At 34.8% G+C, this 13370-nt stretch overlaps 1 protein-coding gene across 6 annotated transcripts in view; it reads right to left on the bottom strand.

The window, feature by feature from the left end:
- DCLK2 (doublecortin like kinase 2) overlaps positions 1-13370 on the bottom strand; it is a 208498-nt gene that overhangs the window by 166338 nt on the left and 28790 nt on the right. The gene's annotated exons all lie outside the window — the stretch shown is intronic.

Below are 13370 nucleotides of genomic sequence, written 5' to 3' on the forward strand. Positions count from 1 at the left end.
CAGTGGATAGAGCACTGGCCCTGGAGTCAGGAGTACCTGAGTTCAAATCTGACCTCAGACAAATAATAATTACCTACCTGTGTGGCCTTGGACAAGTCACTTAACTCCATTGCCTTGCAAAAACTAAAAAAAAAAAAAGATTAATTAACCCATTCCCTTATTTTGCAGATGAAGAAAATGAGCAGAAATGACTTCCCTAATTTCAAATGAATCAAAACTAGTAGAATTTGAATGTAAGTTTTGGTCCTGTTTGCAAATCTAGAACTCTTTCAACTATATCATGATATTTGTGTTCCAACCTATCAAAATTATATTCATTTCTGCAACTGTGTGAAACGGATGTGCACACAAAGTACTTCAACTACTTCAAATTATGTTCTCCATTATCAATGATGCTGTTCATCTCTTTCACCACTATGCCAGAAATCTATGAGGCATAGGACCACAGGGTAATGAAACATAAAAACTAACAAAAACAAAAACCTATCAGAACTCAGATATTGAAATGGGTGTTATTTCTTAAAAAGGTCACCTTGACTAAATATGCATAAGAAAGTATATTTTTAAACATGGACAACTTGGGAATTTCTTCTTTTTAACTACATATATTTATTATAGGAGCTTTGTTTTTCTTTTCTTTTTTTTCAGTTGGGGAACAGGAGGCAAAATGAGTACCATCTCATTGTACTAAGAAATGCTTTTTTTTTTTTAATTTCCCTGTAGGCAATTATGCAAACTTTCACATCATCCTTAGATGGTGCCACAAAATAAGCCCTTAAATCTTTGTTAATTATGGCAAAATTGGGGAAAGGAAAATATTCAAAAATTTTAAAACTTCTGTTTGAAATTAGCACCATTACATTAAATCCAATTCAGCAAACATTTATTAAGCATATCCTCAGCTCTACTCTAGAAGAAGTAGTGGGAAGAGATAAAAGAGTTTAGACAAACCAGTCCCTTGCTTTATTGGAGCTCACTATCTGATAGGTTGTATATCACATCTGACAGCAACAGCGTAAGTCAAACTTGAACTTCTAGTACTCCATGTAAAAACAAAATTAGAACAGTCAAGGAAAATAGGCTTTAGCAGTTTTCTATTTTAATAACTTTAAAAAATGGGAATCTGTCTTCTGAGTAAGCATTTCCATAATGTTCAGCCTATATCTTTCCTCCATAAATGATATATTGCAATGTGTGCACTACATAAGACTACAGGATTAAACCACTTAACCTTTCAGAAATACAACCATGTGGCACTAACTTGGGAAAGTATCAATATACAGATGTTTGAACACCTTCTTTAACTTATGCTTAAATGTCATTTTAATGACTTAGCATGTAGGCAAACTAGAAGAGCTGTATTTTCAAATGCAGTCAAATCCCTTTACACTCGTATTTGGGGAAGTCTGCCATAAATCATTACAAAACATGAAAAGAAAATGGAAAATAAATCCTTCACCATTTCAGTCAGAAAGAAGAGCCTGGAATGTATGAGGTAAAGCTGAGGCACCCATTTTGCGTGGGAGGTTCTAAGTTTTTAAACAATCTGTATTCACAAGATATGTCAGCTACTGTGGAAGCAAACTTCTAATGATTCAAGTGATTTCTAACACTTGATGCTCTAAGTCTGACAGTAGAATTACACTACAATTAAAATATGCTAAAAATACAGGGAGAAAAATAGTCATTAGATAAAATCCCAAGTTTAATGCCCAATAACTGAAATGTGTGATGGTAAAAATAAAGATTTTGGGAAATAGCCTGGGAGTAATGAAACCCCCTGAATAAATTTTTTTATCACTAATTTTCAGTTGTTTATAAAAATGTTTTGTTTCTCCTAAATGTTAACTCTATAAAGAAGAGCTGAAGAATTCTAGTTTGTGCTAGCCTTAGAGGCAGTATGGTCTGTGGATAAAGAAACGTGGAGTCTGGATGATCCATGCTCAAATCCTGCTCCAACACATCGAAAAAGCAAGTCACAACCTCTCATTGCCTCATACGACTCCCTAAGATGAATTCACAATCTGCAACAGTGGAGAGTTCACTATACCAAATGAAATTACAAACACAGGTTACTGTAGTACATTTGATCTTTTAAGATGAAATAATTGAATGTGAAAATTGACAGATTTTTCTACTTTTATAAAAGTAAAAAATTTCAAAACCTGAAGGCAGTAGGAGCACCCAATAGTTTAAAAAATGAAATGGAATTGAGAGATGAAGCTTCAGTTACAATGGAAATGTTAATAATGAGAGAAGTAATGGACTACAGAATGGTCTAAGTCAGGGGATGAATTGACATTGAGTCAGGTTAAAAAAAGTTATGATGGTGTATTTCTGAGCTTTAAGAAATGATGAGCTCATTGATTTTAGAAAAACATAGATAAATTTACATAAAATAATGAACAAAATGAGCAGAACCAAGAGGACATTATATATAGTAATAGCAATGTTGTATTAAGAATAATTTTAAGTGACTTAGGCAGAATACTCAAATTAACCACAAAGGATCTTTGAAGGAAAATGCCATCTGAAATCAGAGAAAGAATGAATAAATGGAAGTATATATGAAATTATTTTACATACTTATGTCTAATGGTAGCCAGTTCTAGGGTAAAGTGGGAGGAGGTGGGAAAAAAAGAAAGTTACATGATAATGTTATTACATATTTAAAAGGAATAGCAAATTGCATATAATAGATCTACAACTTCATATGCAATCATCTTTTTTTACTTGTTTTATTTCATAAATTAATTTTTTAAAAGTCATGACAAAGTTCAATCTTATCATCTCCAAATATATGAGGTGACTCTAGAACAATCTAATTTCAAAGTTAGGAGAATCAATTTGATTTTCCCTGATCTCTCTATCTTCCCTCCTTCTAGGTCTCAAATTAGTTTGAGATGGTCATTTATAAGCTATATCTCACCTGTAAAAGGAGGAGTGTTTTTTCACTTGTTGGTATAAATTACTAAAAACTGCTGAGAATTATATTACTTGTACTGGAATAAATTGTTTGACTCAAGAAATTCATAATCAATCAGCAAACCTTTATTAAGTACCTACTATTTGAGAGTTACTATTCTCACCACTAGGGCTACAATGAAGATCAAATTTAAAGTAAGAGATCTTGTACTAAAGAGAGTCATTGACAACTAGAGCAATTTGGAAAGGACTTTTGAAGGAGGTGACACAGGAGTGAGACTTTGAAAAAAATTAGGGATCCCAGAAGTGAAAGTGAGAATCAAGAGCATTTTAGGGACAGAAAACAGACTCTATATGGAGATGGGAGATGGGATGCTGTGTACAAGGAGGCCAATTTATCTAGAATAGTTATCATCAATCCATAAAGATAGACTGAATCTAGGCTGTAAAAATTTTATATGTCCTTTAAATGTTTGTATTTAATCCTATGGGTAAAGGGAAGCCATGGAAGCTTCTTGAACAAAGGAGTTCAGATTCTGTTGATGTTTGTCCTTCGTTTTTGAAGAAGACCATGACATCAGGGAGGTTATGTTATGACAAGCGCATGAATTGGATTTAAGGAAGGGGGAATGCTGTGCTAAGTCACCAGTCTCACTTTCTCCTCCAGAGCCATTTGGGTCCAGTGGTTAGTTATGAATCAGGAAGAATGGAAATGGTCCTGGATGCGAGGCAGTCTGGGTTAAGTGACTTGTTCAGGGTCACTCAGCTAGTAAGGACCTGAGGCTAGATTTGAACTCAGGTTTTCTTGACTTCAGGGCTGATGCTCTAGTACAGCTCCATCAAACATGTTTTAGGAATACCAATTAAAGAACTTGTTGGAGAATGGACTAGAGATGGAATTGACTGGATAGAAGACCAGTTAGAATGCAATTACAGTAATAATAAGATAAGAGGTTGTGAGGACCCAAACCAGAATTGTGGTTTAAGTAGACGGAAGGAGACAGATTCAAGAGATGAAGAGGTGGAATCAATAAGACTTGGCAAGTGATTCAATATGGAGGATGAGTGAGAATGAAGAGTTTGAGGATGCCTCCTGATTTACAAATCTAAGTAACTGGAAGAGCTGAGGTACTCTAAAGAGAAACAAGGATGTTAGAAAGAGGGGTAGACTTAGGGTAAAAAGTGATGATTGTGTTTTGATCAGGTTGAGTTTGAGATGCCTATAGGACATCCAGGATCAGTGGAGCAAGTCATTGGAGTATTGGGACTGGTGCTCAGGAGAGAAATGAGGAATGGATATGCAGATTTGGAAGTCATCTGTAACAGTGATGTTATGTGAATGGTGAACAGATGAAATCAAGACTGAGAATGAAAAAAGAATACCCAGGATTTGGCCCAACCAAGTGAAGAGCTCTCACTTCAGGAGTATCTACTGGTCCACCATACCTCCTGAAGCCTGTGGACATTTACACATTTCACTTGAAAGTACTTTTAGAAGTATCTGTATTGTAACTTTGTTTAATGCTCTCAAGATAATGTTGAAATAGGTCTATTGACATCAAGTGAACAAGAACCATCACATAAGATAATACTGTAAGGAGAACATTACTGGGTCACGTAGGTCATAAGAGATGGAGAGCCAGTGCCTGAAGTGACATATATCTACCTCCTTACCCACAGTTAGAAGGAATAATAATGGAATTGAGTCAGAGGATCACTTCTGGTATGTCTTGTAGACCTTGGGTGGAACATCAAATCTTTGTGGGCCTCAGACCTCACAGTGTTGTTGTTGAGGCTTAAACAGAATGTGTTATAAATAACTATAAATTTCAAAATGCTACCAAACTGTGTGATTTTTGACAAATAAATGATCATCTTGGGAACCACAATTATGGAGTTTTTTTCTTCTAAAACATATAAGATATTGTTCTGTTGTCTCCTTAAGGGGGATTTTTTCTTAATTGCACTTGTCTTTCAAATACTTTGTTAGTTATTACACTATTTTTACTCACTGCATAAAAGTTAAAGTATTTTGTCATGATCAAAACATAGCAAGTAGGACCTGGTTAATATTCCTACAAAAGAAGGATCAGCTCAACAGGAAGGAATAGCCACAAGAGTATAGTATGAGAAAAACATTGATGAGAGTATCTGGATGGAGAAGGTAGTCAATATATTGCCTCAGATCCTAGGAAAGGTCAAAAAGAATGAGGACTGAGAAAAGGCCTAGGGCTACAATGAAGATCAAATTTACCAAAAGAGGACCCAGAAACACCTTGATATCTAGGGCACCACAACCAATCCCCAAAGTAATATGACCAACGGCTATCATTGGCACAATAGTTCATGTGAAGCAGGTTCAATTACAGTCATCCAATTCTCTTGAGTTGGAATGTCTCAAAGAAAAAGCCACCTCCTTAGATTGGATGCCTTAGACCCACTAAACAGTAATTTCAGTGGACAAAGTGAAATGGATCTGATAAATGAACTGACTGGTTTTGAGTCAAGCTTAGTCAGTGATGCCATTTTTCATCCTCTCCCTAAGTAAAAATAGGTTTTAGTTTCCAGAATTGGAAGTGGGTAAGCCCATCAGCACCTGTCATTAGGCTGAAATTCACATAATCTGTTTTAAAAAGTAATAGCTCTTGACTTCATTGCTACGCCTTGACCTTTCATCAAATGCTGCTCCTAAAAATTATCATGGAAAAGAGTCAGGGCAATTCAGAGACCATTTTACTTCCACAATAAATGCCTTTCTTAGAAGAAAAGTATGTTTTGCAAATTACTTCAAAACCTCAATACTTCAAAAGAGGCATTATTTCTTATACCTGAGTACTTCAATCTCTGCAAATCACAGCCCCGAATTTCATAAGGTTCTATGGCAAGAGGAATTAAGAATTACCTGGTTGTTAACCTTCTTATGGGGAACCTCTCTAAACAGTTATGCTGGTCTTCAGATGATAGGAACTCACCAATAAATTGCCTGTTCTCAAAAACTTTCTAGCTCAGAAGGAGCCTTCCAAGGTTTCTACTCTGCTAGGGGAATCTTCTATAATTCAGAATTATATTGGCACCAAGATAAGGTGGAGGAATGGAGGAGTAAAGAGTTGTTTTAAACAAATTAAATAATTTAAATTTTACTAGGGCAGTTCCCTATATAAGAGGAACTTCCTATGAATAATAACCTTATGATACATTCTTTCATAAGGTAAATATTAATTGACACTTTTTTAAAATTAGAATTTTTCAGGTGTTCTTAAAGTTTAATTTCAGTAAGATATATATGATACACTGTATTGACTAATGAGCAATAAATCATTTCATGCAAACATCGAAATCAGTTTGATAAATAGAAAAATAAAAATTAAAGATATATATTAGTGGTCTTGTCTGTAAACATGTAATATAGTAGTAGAAACAAAAAGAAACAATGAAGTGGATAAGAAAAACTTCATTTTTGTGTGCATGTCAATATTTTTTATTCTTTTTAATGCTCTGTGCCTCATATAATTCATAGTGAGCTCAATTTAATTGTACAATAAAAATGGATAGCCAAAGCTGTCCCTTCTATTTTTTAAGATCACCTTTGGTAAAGCAAAGGGAACCCCAAAATATAACCCATGTTCTCCACAACATCTTAGATGAAGAACTTAGAAAAGTGCATCTCCCCCACTCTCATACCCCCCAACACTGCCAGAATGAAAACTAATTAATTGTTCTTCATTTACAGTGCAATGAATATTTCTTTGTTAAGGATAGAGCAAAGTGTGATGCTGTACTATCTTGTGACTCTCTGGGGAAAAGGAGAAATTCTTCAAATTAAACAGCTTCTGAATCTTAATTATCTTACATATAAATAAAGAAGAAATAAGTCCTTCAGTCATATAGTTAATGGGATTTTTTCTTCCATGAAAACTACAATGCCTAGATAAACAATTTAGGAATTTTTTTTTAAAAAATCTAATTAAAAAGAGAGATTGTATTGGTTTCTGCATGATAATTTTTTTTAAATTTGTTTTTTCAACTACATATAAAGATAGTTTTCAACAATCATTTTTGTAAGATTTTGAGTTTCATATTTTTCTCCCTGCCTCCCTTTCCTTCTTCCTCTCTTCCTTCTTGTCTTCCCCCTGACAGAGAGTAATATAACATAGGTGATACAGGTATCACTATGTTAAACATATTTCCATATTAATCATGTTGTGAAAGAATCAGAACAAAAAGGGGAAAAAGGAGAGGGGGAAAAAACCATAAAACATAAAATTTTAAAAATTGAATATAGTTAGATTTGATTTACATTTAGACTCCTTAGTTTCTTCTCTGAATGTAGATGGTATTTTTCATCACAAATCCTTTAGAATTGTCTTTGATTATTGTACTGCTGAGCTGAGCAAGGTTGATCATGTATGATAAACTTTTAGCAATTCCGATCAGTACCTTCTCTACAATTTATAATCTTAGAGAGTTGCCTGGTGGCTTGCAAGTGGCTTATTCATGTTGTTCATAGAAGGATTCAAATCCCAGTCTTGGAGCTGAGGTCATTATGTCTCACTGTCTCTTAAAAGATTATTTTATGAAATGATTGGTTATCAAGAAATATGATATCACCACATGCTTATGTAACAGGGTCAACTGGATAATAAGGAAAGTTTTTTTGAGCATTCACAGATATTTCCTACATAGTTTCAGTCCACTGAAAAGAAGGAAGCTTGCACTCTATAACTGGGGAATGAGAAAGTCCTTTCATTGGCTAAGTTGACTCATGAGTTATGTACATATCAAACTACTGAACTCTTGGGAATTCTCTTTCTTTCCAGATGTGAAATGTGTAGACTTTTTGGATTTGATCCCCAGAGTTGGGTGGAATAGAGTGATAGTCTTGTTTCTCACCTTGCCTCTAAGGGCTGCTGAGCAGATGGCCGACTTTATCTCTTTGAGTTTGGTTATTTTCTGGTCTCCAGGTGACCTTGGGAATCTTGAAAGACTTGGAAGGCTGAGGATGTGACCAAAGCATTATCCAAATACTAGCACAGTACCAGTAGGAGAATGCAAGTGGACAGCACTGGACAGTGCATACAAATAGCAGTAACTGACTACAAAGAAAGAGTCTGTTCTGACAATGGCCACTGCCAAAAGAAGAGGCAAGCTTGGCCTGGCTTACTAGCAAAACTGCTTATGGCAAAATATAAAATACACAATTAGCATATTATAAAACTGCTTTATGTTCTGATGAGGCTTAACATTTTAGCCTTCCAATTTAAGTTACTAAAATCTTTCCTATGCATTCTGTTAATGCATTTTATATTTAGCATTTCTCTCTGTGTTGGAATAAACCACCTATCCCACACCCAATCCATGTTGTATATTGAATTTCTCTTTTAATTTCTACTTTGGGGAGGCCCAAACATGAGCTATATAACTCAAGCTATAATTATCATCCCTTCTAGGATGCTGAGGCTTGTTAGCAAGCCAATCTGTGTAAGAATAGGGAATCTAATCTTTTTTAATTAGATGTGAGGTGGCCCAAGGAAATGAACCCCATCACAAAATGCTCAACTAGATAGAGGACAAGGTAGAGTAGGCACCTCAGCTCCTGTTCTCCCATAAGAAGTTATTCTATATTGGATATGAAAGTTGCAATTCAGAATTATGATTCCTGTGTGATGTTCTACAATTTTTTTTTTAGATTTTTCAAGGTAGTGGGGTTAAGTGGCTTGCCCAAGACCACACAGCTAGGTAATTATTAAGTGTCTGAGGCTGGATTTGAACTCAGGTACTCCTGACTCCAAGGCCAGTGTTCTATCCACTGTGCCACTTAGCTGCCCCATGTTCTACATTTTTAAAAAAGGTTGTGAAAATTGGATAATTTCTATGAAAACTACAGGTTACTTGACAATTTTAAGAGAACAATTATTTAAAAAAATGAAATCTGTTATGGCCCTCTGAGATGGCTCTCTATTCTCTTTGTGTTTCTGAAATGAATGGAGCAGAAATAAAAATGTCTAGGAATATTGCTGCCTGTGACTCAATTCCACTCCCACTAAAGGAGGAAACTCATTGTTTTAAGGTTCTTCAAAATGCATTATTTTTATTTGAAAACCACTGCTAAAGGAAAACTGTAAATGTAAGCTAGGATTACATATATAAATTTAGAAAAGCTATGACTTTTAAAAACTGTTTTAAAAACTTAGTCCCAGCCTTGTACATTTACATTTCAACACTCATCCATTCCATGCCTTTAAATATATTTTATAAAGCAAAATAACCTACTTCTTTTCTATTTCTTTTAAACTAAAAAAATCCAAAAGAAGGATGAAATAATGGATAGATAACTCTGGTTTCTGAGCCAGGATGACTTGGATTCAATGCCACTGCACATGTCACTTAACTTCTCATTGCTCTCATGGAATTGAAATCTTAAATTACAAAAACAACATCCTGATACTGGTCCTAGCAGCTCCTCACTGGAGCCTCCATACTCTGATGATATCATAGGTCTAGTATTCTGAATTTTTGAAGAAAAGTACATTTCCAGTGTATTATTTGGTTTAAAATAGATTTTTATTTAAAAGGAAAATTAGATAGTATATGAATATAGAATCTCTTAGTAAATAATGTTATGCTAATAGCAATGATAAGGTAATATTATTATTATATCATTGTTATATTAATAATATCATCTATATTATTATGTTATATAGTAATAATGATATAGTAACTAAGTAATAATGGGCAGATAGGTGGCTCAGTGGAGGCCAGGTCTGGAGTCAGGAAGACTCATCTTCCTGAGTTCACGTTGAGAACTAGGCATTACTAACTGTGGGATCACAGGCAAGTCACTTAAAACTGTCTGCCTTAGTTCCTCAACTGTAAAACTGAGCTGGAAAAGGAAATGCAAACCACCCTGGTATCTTTGCCAAGAAAATTCCAATGGAGTCATGAAAGGGTCAGAAACAATTTAAACAACTGAACAACAACAACAATAACAAAAGTAATGATGACATTTTCCTCAATATTTTTATTGAGATTAGTCTAGATAAGTCCTAGCTCAGGTCCTCTACAACTTTAAGTTAGTAACAAATATTAAGGACTTATTATGTGCAAACCCTGGGCTAAATGCTAGAGGTTATGCTTCACTGTCAAAGAGGACCAAAATGACATCTAAGTTGGGGTACAGGGTCCCTATGTGACTGATTGATCAATACAAGCTCAATGAGTCTACATGAACATTTGGAGTAGAGAAGTCTCTAAATTCGTGCAGCTCACGTTTCTTTTGAACTGTTCCATTCCTGCTTTGCTCATAGAGCACAACCCCTTTTTTTAGATGTGGGCATACCTTGCTGGATGGTTCTTTGTCAGTGTCTCCCATCTTATACAATTAATTCCAAGGGGAAAAACAGAATCACAAACCTCAAGAAGCTGGCTTTCTTATAAACAAAAAGAACTGTATTAGATGCATATAATGAAAAAAAGAAGTTAATTTCAAAGTTAAACAGTTTGAAAGTAGGATTTGAGCTGAATCTTGAAGCAAGGCAGGGAAGCCAGGAAGTAGAGTGAAGAGGACAGAAAGAATTAGCTCCTCCAACAGCTCCATCTCAACTGTCCACAACAACCATAATCATCATCCAATATTTATTATGCATTGATCGTGCAGTAAGTATTTCTAGTCTATGAGGAAATTTGTCTATCATGAAATTCCTATAATGTGCCCAAAGAAAACTATCATAGCTAGTGTCTAGATTCTAAAATCATCTCATTTAAAGTATCAAGGAAAACCCAGTAAACTGAAATGGGTCAAATAGCATCCGATATAAGCTGACTAGAACTCATATGAATCAGAAGTCATAAAATTCATAAGACAAGATTTAACCAAGATCAGCAGTCATAAGTTTGTAACAAGAAAAAATTACTTATGCACCAAGGAAGTATATTTACAGTATAGAAGAAAATGAATTAGATATAAAATCAGAGGATAAGGATTCAAATCAAAGCTCTGAGACTTAGTATCTGTATAACCCTAAATAAATCATTTACTTTTGATGGACTTCTGCTGCCTGGTAGTTGAGCCTTATAATGATGGGGTGGTGGGAGGGGTGGGGGATGGGGAGGTAGTGGGAGCATTGGGGAAAGATTAGTCTAGATGCTCACTATGAATTCCTCCAGTGCCAAATGTAAGACATCAAAGAGAAAGATTGTCATTTCTATCTTCTCCCCTTACAGGAGGAAAAAAAAATGCTCATTTAAATGGATTGAGATAATTCAGAGATTTTTTTCTATACATAGAGGAAAAAGTTAATATTGTTTTATGAAGAATAGTTATCAAGAACTCAAAGAAATGTTTGTTATCTTTTAAAAACAATTAGTTTATAAAGAAGAGCTCTTAAACAAAAGTCATCAATAAAAGCTATTTAAAAATTTTAAAAGTAGATTTTGAATTTGTACAACACAAGAGACCAAAAGAAACTGAAAAGAATTTAATTGATACAATTATTCTTAAGATCTTTGAATAGTAGAATAAAACATACCAACCAAGAAACAGATGTGTCAAACAACATGCTCTTAATAATTTTTTTTACTTTAAAATATCAAGTCCATTCAGAGCATAAAATATGAATTGGCAACAAGAAAACTATAGTTATTTAGAACATATGGAGCTATTGAAGCTCAGACTCCAAAGTCACGGCTATCAAAAATTGAACTTGTAAAGGTTCCAAAGGAAATTTTTATTTGAAATATTTTCAAAGCATTTCTTTCCTTTGTACATGCAAAAACAATTGCTTGACGTTTCCCAGAACAATGACAGGCTTCTGTTATTCTTTAAAAATACTTCACACTCATGCTCAAAGATCTTGAGACTTAATTGTTAGCAAGCTGTTTCCATTTCTAAACTCTTGAGTCTGTTTTCCTTTCTCAACCAGAAAGTACTTGATGTTAAGGTGTTTTCCCCCCTCATGAAGGTAATGGAGAAAAAGGAATTAGTGAGCAGTGGGATGTGAAAGAGGACATCGAGAGGCAAGAATACTCTGGTTTGGCTCTTCTAGAAAACCCATTCAAGCCCTTTATTTTTGAGCAGGTGTAAAACCTTCTCCTTGGGGAAATGGCTAGTCTCTTGCTCTCTTTTCCCCCCCTTGCTCTTCTCCCTCAAAATGCTGGGAAGAATGTGTGAGAGAGATGGGGGCAAGTTTGAAGGAGGGGGTTGAACTGCTACAGATTCCTCCCCCCAACCTTTTCACTCTTGAAACTCTTTGTGGGCTGCAGCATTGTAAAAAAGCTATTAATGCAGGCTTGTAAATGAACTGATTCCCACACAGTCCAGGTGCATAAAACAGTCTTACAGGGTGTATTAGCAAAATCAGTTAACTTGAGTTTACTTCTTTGGCAATTCTATAGAAGATATGCTTGTTTATTTGGGGAGAGGGGAGGGTGAAGGAGATCTCCTTTATGCTAGATTTAATCAGCTGAAGAATTGAAGCCAGCTTATTCCACTACTAAAAGTTATCCTTGCCTTTAAGGAATACACATTCCATTGGGAAATAAGATATACATAGATAGATAAATAAAAGATAACTTGAATAAACAAGAGCAAAAAAAGGAAAAAAATTAGGGAGATGAAGTTTTTCCTTTCCTTTGAACTTAGTAGTTGACACCTAAAGAAAGTGGGTGACTCTTGAAGAAAACAATAGATTCTAAAAGGTGAAGGAGAGTTAATGTATTCTTGAAATAGGCTTGGCAAAGGTATGGAGGTGGGAAATGGAATGTCAAGTTCATTGAACAACTAACAGATCATTATGTCTTAAACATTATTATAAGTCTGTAAGCAGACCATTTCTTAACTAAATCTAAAATAGGAAATTACTTCTGTTTCTCTATCTCCTCCCAGAAGACACTAATTCAGTTCCACAAATATATTAACTTGTCAGGTCTGTTACTCTAAAAAGTACTCTAAATTGCAACCTACCTTGTAGGACTGGAGCCAAACACTTGTTTTTATAGATAAATGGTTGTAAATATAGTAAGGAGAGCAAAGGCAAGAAAGGCAGTATGTAAATACAAAAGAAACTGGTCATTGGAAAATACGTGATTTCTAAGACAAGATAAATTAATGGAATTCTACTTGGTTAAAATAAAAATGAAAGCTCATCTTAAATCACTTTCTTTTTTTAGATGATCAATAATTCAATTCTGGTGAAACTCAGAAGTTATTCACATATTATCACAATATGTGTCCTTTGATCCTATAATGTTTCCTTTTTTTTAAGGTTTTTGCAAGGCAAATGGGGTTAAGTGGTTTGCCCAAGGTCACACAGCTAGGTAATTATTAAGTGTCTGAGACCGGATTTGAACCCAGGTACTCCTGATTCCAGTGCCAGTGCTTTATCCACTGTGCCACCTAGGCGCCCCTAATGTTTTTTTAATAGGTTCCTTGCACTTCTTATTTTGTTATT

Source organism: Macrotis lagotis, chromosome 3 (genome assembly GCF_037893015.1).
Source record: "Macrotis lagotis isolate mMagLag1 chromosome 3, bilby.v1.9.chrom.fasta, whole genome shotgun sequence".
In the NCBI taxonomy this organism is placed as follows: Eukaryota; Metazoa; Chordata; class Mammalia; order Peramelemorphia; family Peramelidae; genus Macrotis; species Macrotis lagotis.